Source organism: Ailuropoda melanoleuca, chromosome 2 (assembly GCF_002007445.2).
Source record: "Ailuropoda melanoleuca isolate Jingjing chromosome 2, ASM200744v2, whole genome shotgun sequence".
Lineage (NCBI taxonomy): Eukaryota > Metazoa > Chordata > Mammalia > Carnivora > Ursidae > Ailuropoda > Ailuropoda melanoleuca.
In genome coordinates, this window is record NC_048219.1 from 27,198,099 (window position 1) to 27,209,586 (window position 11,488).

An 11,488-nucleotide genomic window follows, 5' to 3' on the forward strand; every position below is an offset into this window, starting at 1 on the left:
GTTCGAGGGTGTTTTGGTGTTTGATTTTCAGTTTTCTGGTTTTTTTTTTTGTTGTTGTTGGGGTATTTTTGGTGTGTGTATGTGTATGTATGCGTGTGGGTATGTGTGTATACAGTGGAGAGCAAATTGGAAAACAATTCTATTTATCCTCCTCCTTCCCCCAGTAGAAAATAAAACAAATCTTTACATTTGTTACTTTTTATTTTTTTCTAATAATGCACAGAATTAATGAAAAGTGAGTGTCTTGGATTTCAGATCTGAGGAGATTTTACCTTTGGAAGTTTGGTTTTAATTTGCTTTGTTAACATATTTTTTATACATTTCTCTGGGTTTAAAATGTCTTGAGATACTTTGCCAGCAGCTCTATGTTGGCATAGTGGGTAACATATCTTTGGTGCATTTGCCTTAGATTCACTTACCTAGTCAAACCCAGAAGATTTTCTTCCAGCTTTCTTCCTAAATGCCTTTTTCCCTCTCCTTTTGGTCTCCCAGTGGCCTGGTCAGCCTTTGGTAATGCTCTTCCTCATCTTCTACCTAGCCTGAGAAGGATGTTCTCCATTTAGAGTTAAGCGAGTGCCTAATCCCTCTTTGGTAAGACATTTTTCCCTCTTAAGGAACAACAGCTCCATCTTCAACTTTTTATTTCCCCCTTGATTTTATAGTTTGGTAGATTTCAAACTGGAATAGCTAGCATGTGCTTGCTAAGTAATTTTATGCCAGCCTTATCCTGTATACTAGCTGTTCTTAATAGCAGGTGCAAAAATGCCTGTTTTCAGCAAGGTTAAATTAGGAATGTCCTTTTGAGTCAGAAAAAGATAGGCCATTGACTCATTCCCCAGCACAAAGGGTCATTCTATGAAGTGGTACTGGCCCCAGGAGGATATCTTCAACCACTCTCCCACTCTTGGTCTTGAATCTATCTCTGGATTGGATCTTACTGTTGTAGCTGCTCACAGCATCCTCCTGCATGCTTAGAGTAATGCTTTTGGGGGAACACTGGTAAAATACAGTATTTATTTTTTTCACCTCCTTTCAGAGGACTTGGAGGTAAGTTGCATTCATTAATTCAAGTTTCCCTCTTGCTCTCTGATGATAAAAGCTTGCATTTTGCTATGTCAGCATTTGTTATAGCCAGTATTTAAGGATAAGATTTAGAATATCCATCATTTCCTGGCCCACCAGCAAACTAACTATGGCTTAACCTTGCAGCATATCTACTTTTGTTTCAAGCTAGATATCTTTATTTGATATCTAAAGTGCAAGACCAACAACATATCAAGAGATCTATAGACAAGAAGGCAAAGCTCTTGTATTTTTTTCATCGAGACACTTCAATTTATTTTATAAATTTGTTCATTTTTCCTGTTCTGTTTTATATAATATATGGACTTAACTACAAAATAAAGTAACAGTAATAAAATAACAAAAGAGGATAATATTTCCTCTTGTGCTTCTCTTATTATTGTCGACAGAATTTCCTTCTTTTGTATTTCTTCTCTACTCCCCAACCCCAGACGAATTTCAGCCCAGTCATTATTTGAAATAATGTTTCATCCATTGTTAGGTTAGTAGCTCTAAATGGTCTACATAATCCAGAATTCTTTTCCTCTGACTGTCCCCAGTGGGCACATTGTGGGACAGAGAGTTATGGAGACTTCCAAGTGATTAAGGACATAGTATAGCAAATGAAAAAAAGAGCACTCATCTGGAAGTCAGGAAACCTGGGGCCTAGTCCCGGCTTTGGCATTAACTATGTGACCTGGGCAGGTCACCTAACTACTCTGAAGTTCATCATCAGACAAGTGAGATGTTTCTAAAGCTTAACATTTTTTCTGCTCCTGTAGTTCGGTGAGTCTCATTTCTGAAAATTTTCGAGGAACTGATTTTATATATTTTCAGAAATATCTGTTTTTATCAAGATCCATAAAACTTTTTTGCATGTATATACTGTTTCCTCTTTTTCCTTTTTGATCACATCTTAACTACTCACCCAGAGGAGCTCTGGTCAATATTTTCTTTTATCCTATCAACAACAACTCTTAATGGCTGACCTCCCTTGGGTGCAATAAGCCAGTATTCTTTTTTGTTTTGTGTTTTCATACCTTCCCCTTTCCTGGAGAAAGCATATCTTGACCCAATACAAATGTTCCTGCCTTCGGTGAGCAGGCATGGATAAGAGTATGGATGAAACTTTTGTAAATAGTGTTCTTGGCATAAATATTAATTACACAGCTTTTTAATATATGACATGGTAACTAAATGTGTACTTTCTATGAAGATCATGTATTTATTGCCAAGATAACTATAGAATAAGCATTTTCTGGTAAAATTCATCTTAAAATTTGGGGATAATTCAAGAAATGTCTGTACAAAATTGATTGATGGTCTTAGTTTTTGTGATTAGTTCTTTCCATTCACGTGAAGGTCCTCATTTATCTGTCTTGGGGAAGCCCAAAGTAAATAATTGGGACCCTATACTTGTTTTATCCTACTTTCCCTATTAAGTAATGGTTTAAGAATTGGGATGCCTGGGTGGCTCAGTCGGTTAAGTGTCAGCCTTCGGCTCAGGTCATGATCCCAGGGACCTGGGATTAAGTCCCACATTGGGCTCCTTGCTCAGCAAGGAGCCTGCTTCTCCTTCCGCCTGCTGCTCCCCCTGCTTGTGCTCTCTCTTTCTCTCTGACAAATAAAATCTTAAAAAGAAAAAAGAATACATCAAGCACTTTGATTTGTTGCGAAGTAATTAGTATTATGGGATTCCATTACATTAATTTTAATATGCATACCAGGTTCTTGTGAAGACCCATACTGGGCTGTGTTTGATTTGTTTCTTTGCTGTAATTCAGTGCTTAACTTAACTTTGCTATATATCCATAAATGATGTCATGATTAGACATAGTATGGTATAGTAGGAAATGCACAGGTTTTTAGATAGAGGTCAGTTCCATTACCTACTGTGCTATAACCTTTCCAATATGGTTGCTGCAGTGCACAATTTCAGGGGCCATCATTCATATTTGTTGTGTTCCAAGGAGCCCCTGTAATAGTGCAGTGATGGCCTTGCTCTCTGTACCTGTTTCCTCGCCTGTAAAATGGTGCCTATAAAATGGTCAAACAGGGTTCCTTAGAACCCCTTACATGGTTAATGTGAGAATGAAAGATGATTCAAGTGTGTTATCTCCCAAGCCACGGCAGAAAGTTCATGGTTCTAGGCACAGCAAGGCTCATTCTACACTGCTACCCTCCAGTTCAGCCTTTATTGCTCTGCCACATAAGAGTTTGCCTGGATTATCATAGCCTCCCCATTGGTCTTGCTTATGAGTCACTCCCTTCAGTTCATCCTCTACACACGAGACAAACTACCTAAATTTCATATCTGAGCATGTCACAGCCTTAAACATTTATCTCCAACATGCCATTCTGTTTCAAGCTTCCATTTCTTTACACGTTTTTACTATAGTACAATATTAAGATTATTTTGATTTTTTTTATACTTTGCCCATCTAGATCGTGAGCACCTTGAGAGCAGATGGGGTGTCATACATCCTTTATCCCCAACATCTAGCATAGATACCAACATGTAGTCTACTCATCATAATAACTAATACACAGTGAATATTTAACTGTTAGATACAAAGTTATCTCCTTGAACTCTCAAACAGTCCAGTGGGACAGATATTCTATACTACTTCTATTTTTTTATTTTTACTTACTTTTTAAGTAAATTCTACACCCAACGTGGGGCTTGAACACATGATCCGAGATCAAGAGTTGCATGCTCTACTTTCTGTGCCGATAGCACTCTTGCAAGCATGGTGAACGTTCCTAAAACCTGCAAGACTTTCTCCAAGAAGTGTGGCAAGCACTAACCCCACAAAGTGACACAGTACGGGAAACACAAATTCTCTTTATTCCCAGGGAAAGCCGCATTATATGACGGGAAGCAGAGTGGCTATGGTGGGCAGACTAAGCCAATTTTCCATAAAAAGGCTAGAACTACGAAGAAGATTGTGCTGGGGCTTGAACGTGTTGAGCCCAGTTGCAGATTTAAGAAAATGCTGGCTATTAGGAGATGCAAGCATTTTGCACTGGGAGAAGATAAGAGAAAGGGCCAAGTGATCCAGTTCTAAGCTCTATATTTTGTTTTATTATGAAGATAATAAAATCTTGAGATTGTGTTAAAAAAAAAAAAGTTGTATGCTCTACCAAGTAAGCCAGCCAGATGCCCCAGTCCTACTTTAAAGAGGAAGAAAAAATGGTTTGTGGAAGGTGCCAAAAGTTATAAAACTGGTGGAAGAACAAGGATTCCAATCTAGATCTGTCAAATTCTAGAGTCTAAACATCACTCCACACCATTCAACAAATGTTTATTGAAATGAAAATTATGTGTATGTGGCCTACAGACAGATAACCTCATATATACTCAAGTATCACTCAATATTAGCCTAAAAGTCAAACCTATCTTAAGACTTATTTAAGAAGTTTGGGGGCTCCTGGGTGGCGCAATCCTTAAGCGTCTGCCTTCAGCTCAGGGCGTGATCCCGGCGTTATGGGATCGAGCCCCACATCAGGCTCCTCTGCTAAGAGCCTGCTTCTTCCTCTCCCACTCCCCCTGCTTGTGTTCCCTCTCTCGCTGGCTGTCTCTCTCTGTCAAATAAATAAAATCTTTTTAAAAAAAAAAAAAAGTAAGTTTGAAGCTTTTTTAAAGTAGGATTTATAATTTTTTGTATATTCAGGAATTTATAAACTTAATAATTAGATATATTACATACCTGGGACAGGATCTTTAGTTGGAAGTGTTTGGGCAAAAATTCTTAGGTTTAACATGTTGATCTCCTTGACACTGGTGTTTCTTCTGAAAATTTTGCCACCTTTTAGGCATACCTTGTCAAAAATACTCTGTAAACTTGAATAAGGTGGTGATGAATTTATCCTGCAGACACACTTTTTCTGTTTAAAAATCAAAAAATACGTCTAAGGGTTCATGGCTGGCTCAGCTGGAAGAGCATGTGACTCGATCTCAGGGTCATGAGTTCTATCCTCGTGTTGTGTAGAGATCATTTTTAAAAATAATGGTAATTAAGTTCAGTAGGTTAAGCAACCGACTCTTGATTTTGGCTCAGGTCATGATCTCAGGGGTGTGAAATTGAGCCCTGTGTTGACTCCACGAGCAGCAGGAAATCTGCTTCTCTCCCTCTCCTCCCTCTCCCTCTGCACCTCCTCCTGCTCGTTCTCTCTCTCAAACAAATAAATCTTTAAAAATAAACTTAAAAAACAAAAACAAGTCTACAAAAAAAGTTAGAACTAATAAATTTGGCAAAGTTGCAGGATAAAAAGCCAACATACAAATATCAGTTGTATTTCTATATACTAACAATGAACAATCCAAAAAGGAAATTAAGAAAACAACTCCATTTATAACAGCATCAAAAAGAATAATATAGTTAGAAACAAAACTAACCAAGGAGGCAAAAGACTTCTACACTGAGGGGCACCTGGGTGGCTCAGTCGATTGAGCGTCTGGCTCTTGATTTCAGCTCAGATCATGATCTCGGGGTCCTGGGATTGAGACCCACATCAGGCTGCCCACTCAGCAGGAAGTCTGTTTGAGAGTTCTCTCCCTCTGCCTCTTCCTCTGCTCCTCTCCCCACTCTCTCTCCAAAAATAAATCTTTAAAAAAATACTTATACATTGAAAACTACAAAACATGCTGAAACAAATTAAGATATAAATTAATGCAATGACATCCCATATTCCTGGGTCAGAAGACTTACTATTTTAAGATGTAAATACAAAACAAACAAACACCTGCAGATTCAATGCAATCGCTACCAAAACTCCAATAAGATCTTTTGCAAAAATCGAAAAACCCATCCCAAAATTTATAGAGAATCTTAAGGGGCCCTAAATACCCAAAACAGTTGAAGAACAAAGTTGGAGGACTCACTTCCTAATTTCTAAACTTGCTACAGCAAGCAAAACAATGTACTGGCGTAAAGACAGGCATATAGACTGATGGAAGAGGATAGAGAGCCCAGATATAAATCCTTACATGTGTGGTCAAATGATTTTTTGACAAGGGTACAGAGACCATTCAATGTGGAAAGGATGGTCTTTTCAGCAAACGGTACTGGAAAAACGGGATATCCATATGCAAAAGAATGAAAGTAGACCCTTACCTTACACAATAGACAAAAATTAACTCAAAATGGATCAAAGACCTGAGCTAAGACGAAAACTATGAAATTCTGAAAAGAAAACAGGAGGAGGCTTCATGACATTGAATTTGGCAATAATTGCTTGGATATGACATCAAAAGCACAGATAACAATAACAACAACAAAAAGATAAATTGGACTACATAAAAATTTTAACTTTTGTGCTTTAAAGAACTTCAAGGGTGAAAAAGCAACTCACAGAATAGGAGAAAACAGGGGCACCGGGTGGCTTAGTCGGTTAAGTGTCTGCCATTGGCTTAGGTCGTGCCCCTAGGGTCTTGGGATGGAGCCCCGCATAGGGCTACCTGCTCAGTGGGAGCCTGCTTCTTCCTCTCCCTCTGCCCCTCCCCCTGGCTTGTGCTCTCTTGAGCTCTCTCTCTCAAATGAATAAATAAAATCTTAAAAAAAAAAAAAGGAGAAAATGTTTGCAAGTCATATATCTGCTAAGGGATTTGTGTCCACAATATATAAATAACTATAACTCAATAACAAAAAACAACCTAATTCAAAAATGAGCAAAAGACTTGAATAGATGTTTTTCCAAAGGAGATACAGAAATAGCCAGTAAGCACATGAGAAAATGTCCAACAGCACTAATCACGAGGGAAGTGTTGGGGCACTTGGGTGGCTCAGTTGGTTAAGTGTCTGACTTCAGTTCAGGTCATGATCTCAGGGTCCTGGGATCCAGGTCTCTGTCAGGCTCCCCACTCAGCAGGGAGTCTGCTTGTCCTTCACACTCTGCCCCTCCCCCTGCTCACACACACTCTCTCTCTCTCTCTCAAATAAATAAAATCTTAAAAAAAAAAAAAAACGTGTTGGCAAGAATGTGGGGACATTAGAACCTTTGTGCCTTGTTGGTGAGATTGTAAAATGATGCAGCCACTGAGGAAGACAGTGTAGTGACTCCCTCAAAAAATTAAACAGACATACCATATGATCCAGCAATTCTACCTCTAGGTATATACTCAAAAGCAGAGAGTGAAACAAATATTTGTACACCCACGTTCATTACAGCATTATTCACAATAGCCAAAAAGTAAAAACAAACCAAATGTCTGAAAACAGACGAAGGAATCAACAAAATGTATATGCATTTAATGGAACATCATTCAGCCTTCCTTAAAAAGGAATGGAATTCTGGTACATGCTAAAATAAGGATGAACCTTACTTAGTGAAGTAAGCCAGACACGAAAATACAAATATTATATGAGCCTACTTATATGAGGTAACGTAGGGTAGTCAAATGTATGGAGACAGAACAGTGGTTAGTAAGGGCTGGAAGAAGAGGGAAATGGATGGAGTTTCATCTGGGATAATGAAAAAGTTGTAGAGATGGCTAGTGGTGGTGGTTGCACAACCTCAATGTACTTGAGACCACTGAACTGTACACTCACAAATGGTTATAGTGGTAAATGGTATGTATATTTTACCACAAAATGGCTGTTGGTTAAGCAACCGGCATTTGATTTTGGCTCAGGTCATGATAGGGTTGTGGGACTGGTCCCCCGGTCTGGCTCCGTGCGGTGCTCAGAGCCTGCTTAGGATTCTCTCCCTACCCCTTCTCTATCTCCCCCTCTCTTAAAAAAAAAAGTGTCAGCATGCCTCTCAGTACCCCGTATTTAAGAGATCCGCTAACAATAGGTAAGTGTAACCCATCACAAATACTATGAATACAATTTACCTCAGTATCAAGTTGTCCTCAAGGCCACAAAGTTGAGAGCCCTTGGATAGATGCTCTGAGGGACAGAGATGGATAGGAGCAAATCCCTACCTCTGTGATACTTACAACAGGTTAGAAAAGAGAAAACACAGAAAATAAAAGATCATACTATGAACCAGGTAAGTGCCACAGACTTTAAGTGTCATCGAAGATATTCATCCTTATGTTTTCTATACAAAGTTGTTACCACAGTGTGTTAAACCCAGCTCACACCTCCCTCTGAAATTGTTTCACATCCATAGATCCTGCTCAAACCCAGACAGCCATGTTTTCAGGGTGACTCCACCCCAGGCATAGGTGGTCAGACCAAGGGTAGAACACTGATCCAAGATCCAATCCATAGGTTAAGCTGGGCCAATTAATTTATTTCTAAAGATTCTGTACTAAAATTAGACTGAGTCAGATAATAATGGACCCTTGAACTAAAAGGTCAACGACGGGGCTAGAGCACTAATGGTGCGTCATGTGCAAGCTGGAGAAGGTGGTAAGAATGAGGCAGAAATGGTAGGTTAGACAATGCTAGAGAGAGAACAGCCTCAGAAAATGGCTTCAAAAGTCCTGTCCTCATGAAGCCTAGCTGTCCTTTTTCCGTCCCTGGATTGTTAACTTGCCAGTGAGATTTTTGCCACCATTACGGTTTGTTTAAGCTGGCTTGAGTGAGCACTCCCTGTAACTAAATGATCCTAGAGAGAAGACATTTCCTCTGTAAGAATCTCCTGATCATGGATGAAAAGGACAGCTTTGAAGAGCTCACTGTCACTGGAGGGTGTCAGATGACAATCTAATGTTAAATGAAGGATTTGGAATAGATTAAAGTATTTTCAGACCACTATGACCACTGAAAGTAGCATGAAGGTAGTATGGTGTAATGGTAAAGAGGGTTTGGGGTGCCAGCAGTGGTTGTCCATTCAAATCTTAGCTCCACCACTCTGTATATGACTTGGATGATTTACTTAATTGCCTAGACTTCCATTTTTCTAGTGGAGAGTGAGAGATGATAACACCTTGCAGAATTGTTGGGGAAAACAAATGTATATGAAGTGTATGCCCATAGTAGGGGCTCAGTAAATGAGTTTTTATTATTAAAGCATGACTAAAAGGGCTTGTTTAAATCAAATCATGGTGGTCTTGGCCCAATTTGTAGTATATTTTTATTTAATAGACTCGTTCTCAAGTTTTTCACGTATTTTTCTTAGACTTTGGAGATCTACATATATATAACAGTCATGTTATCTTCAAATAATAATATAGGTTTACAATCCCTTATCCACAAGTCCAAAATCCCAACTAAATTCAAGATGGTTTGAGGGGGCCTGGGTCGCTCAGTTGGTTAAGCATCTTCCTTCAGCTCAGCTCATGATCCCAGAGTCCTGGGATTGAGTCCCGCATCGGGCTGCCTGCTTGGCAGGGAGTCTTTCCTTCTCCCTCTCCTCCCTGCTTTGCTCTCTCTCTCCCTCTCTTGCAAAAATAAATAAAATCTTTGAATAAAAAAAAAGATGGATTTTTTAAAAGTATATTTTTAATAAATTTGGTACAAACTGCAGAAACAAAAAAATGTTGGATTATAGGGTACTGCCTCAGACTCACCTGGGGTCTTACTTGTATGACCTATGTCCTATGTTACCTTTTTAAATCCAAAAAAAATCCTAATTCTGAAATAAACCTGGCTCTGAGCATTTTGGATACAAAATTATGGACCTATAGCTACCATCTGTCAATGTGTAAACCATACACATGTCAAAAATAATCCTTAACAACCCTGAAACAGGGATTTGCTTTCCCCATTTTTCACATGAGGGGTCAGAGGCACAGAAAGGTTAACTCACCTGAGTAATTAACTTACTCAAAGTCACAAGCTAATGAATGGGAAAGTCAGATCTGTGAGACTTCAAAGGCTGGTTCATCCCATTACACCATGCTGTGTCTGCTAGTGAAATTTCTTGTTTATGTAATGATATTATCTTTCAGTAATGTAATGTTTTTGCAAAGAGCACTGTGATTTCTAGGACCTCTATTACCTGAACATATTTAAAAATCACTATATTTGATCACTTTAATGATCTTTTCTACGCCCTTGAATTCTGTGTGATTCTGTAAATTCTAAGCCCACTGCCACTGGTGAATTACTACCATTGTTATTTAACATTTACAGAGGGTCAGTGCTTCAGCTTTGCACAAAAATGTCAGCTTTCTATTTTACTCATTAGCATTTATTCCTCTCACAGAATACTTTTCATGGGATTTAGAGAGGACTGCTTATAAATACAACACGGCCAAGTAAAATGAAAAAGGGTCTGGGAATTAGACATAAATTCAAATCCCGGTTTTGCTCCTTCATTCATTCAATAACTTACAAAGGAACTATGTCACTCTGAGGCACAGGGGGGAAATCGGTCCTTAGATGCCAGACTTCTATTTTACTGTCAGCTTTCTATTAGGACTGAATACCAGGTGTTGGATTTTAGTATATGTCTTCCTCATTTTTGCAAAATGTATACCAAGAAATAAAAGAAACCAAAGTTCCTTTCCGCAAATAACAAAAAACTTTTGTGTGAGTGTGACATTTGTTTTACAAAATGGGTACAAGAACATTCATATCTTATGTATTCTTTGTGGAATGACTGACCACCAAGGTCAGATTATCCTGACTGTGACTGAATCCAGAGAGCCAGAATCTAGGCTGCTTTTCTTCTCAATATTCATTTTGTCTAATTAGACCGTTTAGTGGTATGGGGATATCTTGTCGACCCCCGCCTCCTAGAACAAATGGAACAGCAAATAGAACGCCGAGGTGGCTCTGTGTTGCATGGCTTCCTCAGTAAAACTCTCTGCTGTCTGCCAGAGGCACTGGTTGCCTGCACCAGGGGCTAGACACCCAGCCCCAACCTTCATGAAGGGTACGAGAGGATGCTTACCTTGCCCCTTGTTATTTTGCCTCTTATCTGCCTTATCTTCCTTCCCTCAGGGGCTTGAGGGATGTTTTCTGCTGGTGGTAATAAAACAGAACAATGAAACTCATTTGGCAGTTGCTTGTGAGAGTCATTTCCTTAACCTCGTCGCCTGCGCCTAATACCATAGAACTTAAACTTAAGGATGTGAACTTTCCCACAGCGTTGACTGTGCCCTCTCCCCCAGAACATGATCCAGTCATGACCTCGAATATACATAGTTACTTTTTGTGACGACCTTGTTCAATGAATTAGAATTTGATTTTGATTTATTTTAGCTTTCAAGTTTGCTTATAGATCTCCAGGCACTTTAAAAGTCTTTTTTTGGAGGCAAAATCAGAAGTGGCACTGAGTTAGAGGCTTGCAAGTCACATTCTCATGCCTACCACAGGAAGGTAATCAGAAAAAATATTTTGCAGTGCATACATACACGGGCAGGCATCCACTTTCCTTTTTTTTTTTTTAATCATCATCTAATGTGAGATCAGATAGGTTTATACCCATCATTCTATTTAATTCCAACAGATAGGTACTACTATCCGTTTTATCAGTGAGGAAAATATGGATCAGAGAGGTTGAGTACCTTGTCCAAGATCACACA

The 11,488-nt window shown here is 39.0% G+C and overlaps 1 pseudogene; it reads left to right on the plus strand.

The window, feature by feature from the left end:
- Window positions 1–143: 143 nt before the first annotated feature.
- Window positions 144–4,539, plus strand: LOC117800050 (annotated as a pseudogene).
- The last annotated feature ends 6,949 nt before the right edge of the window (window positions 4,540–11,488 follow it).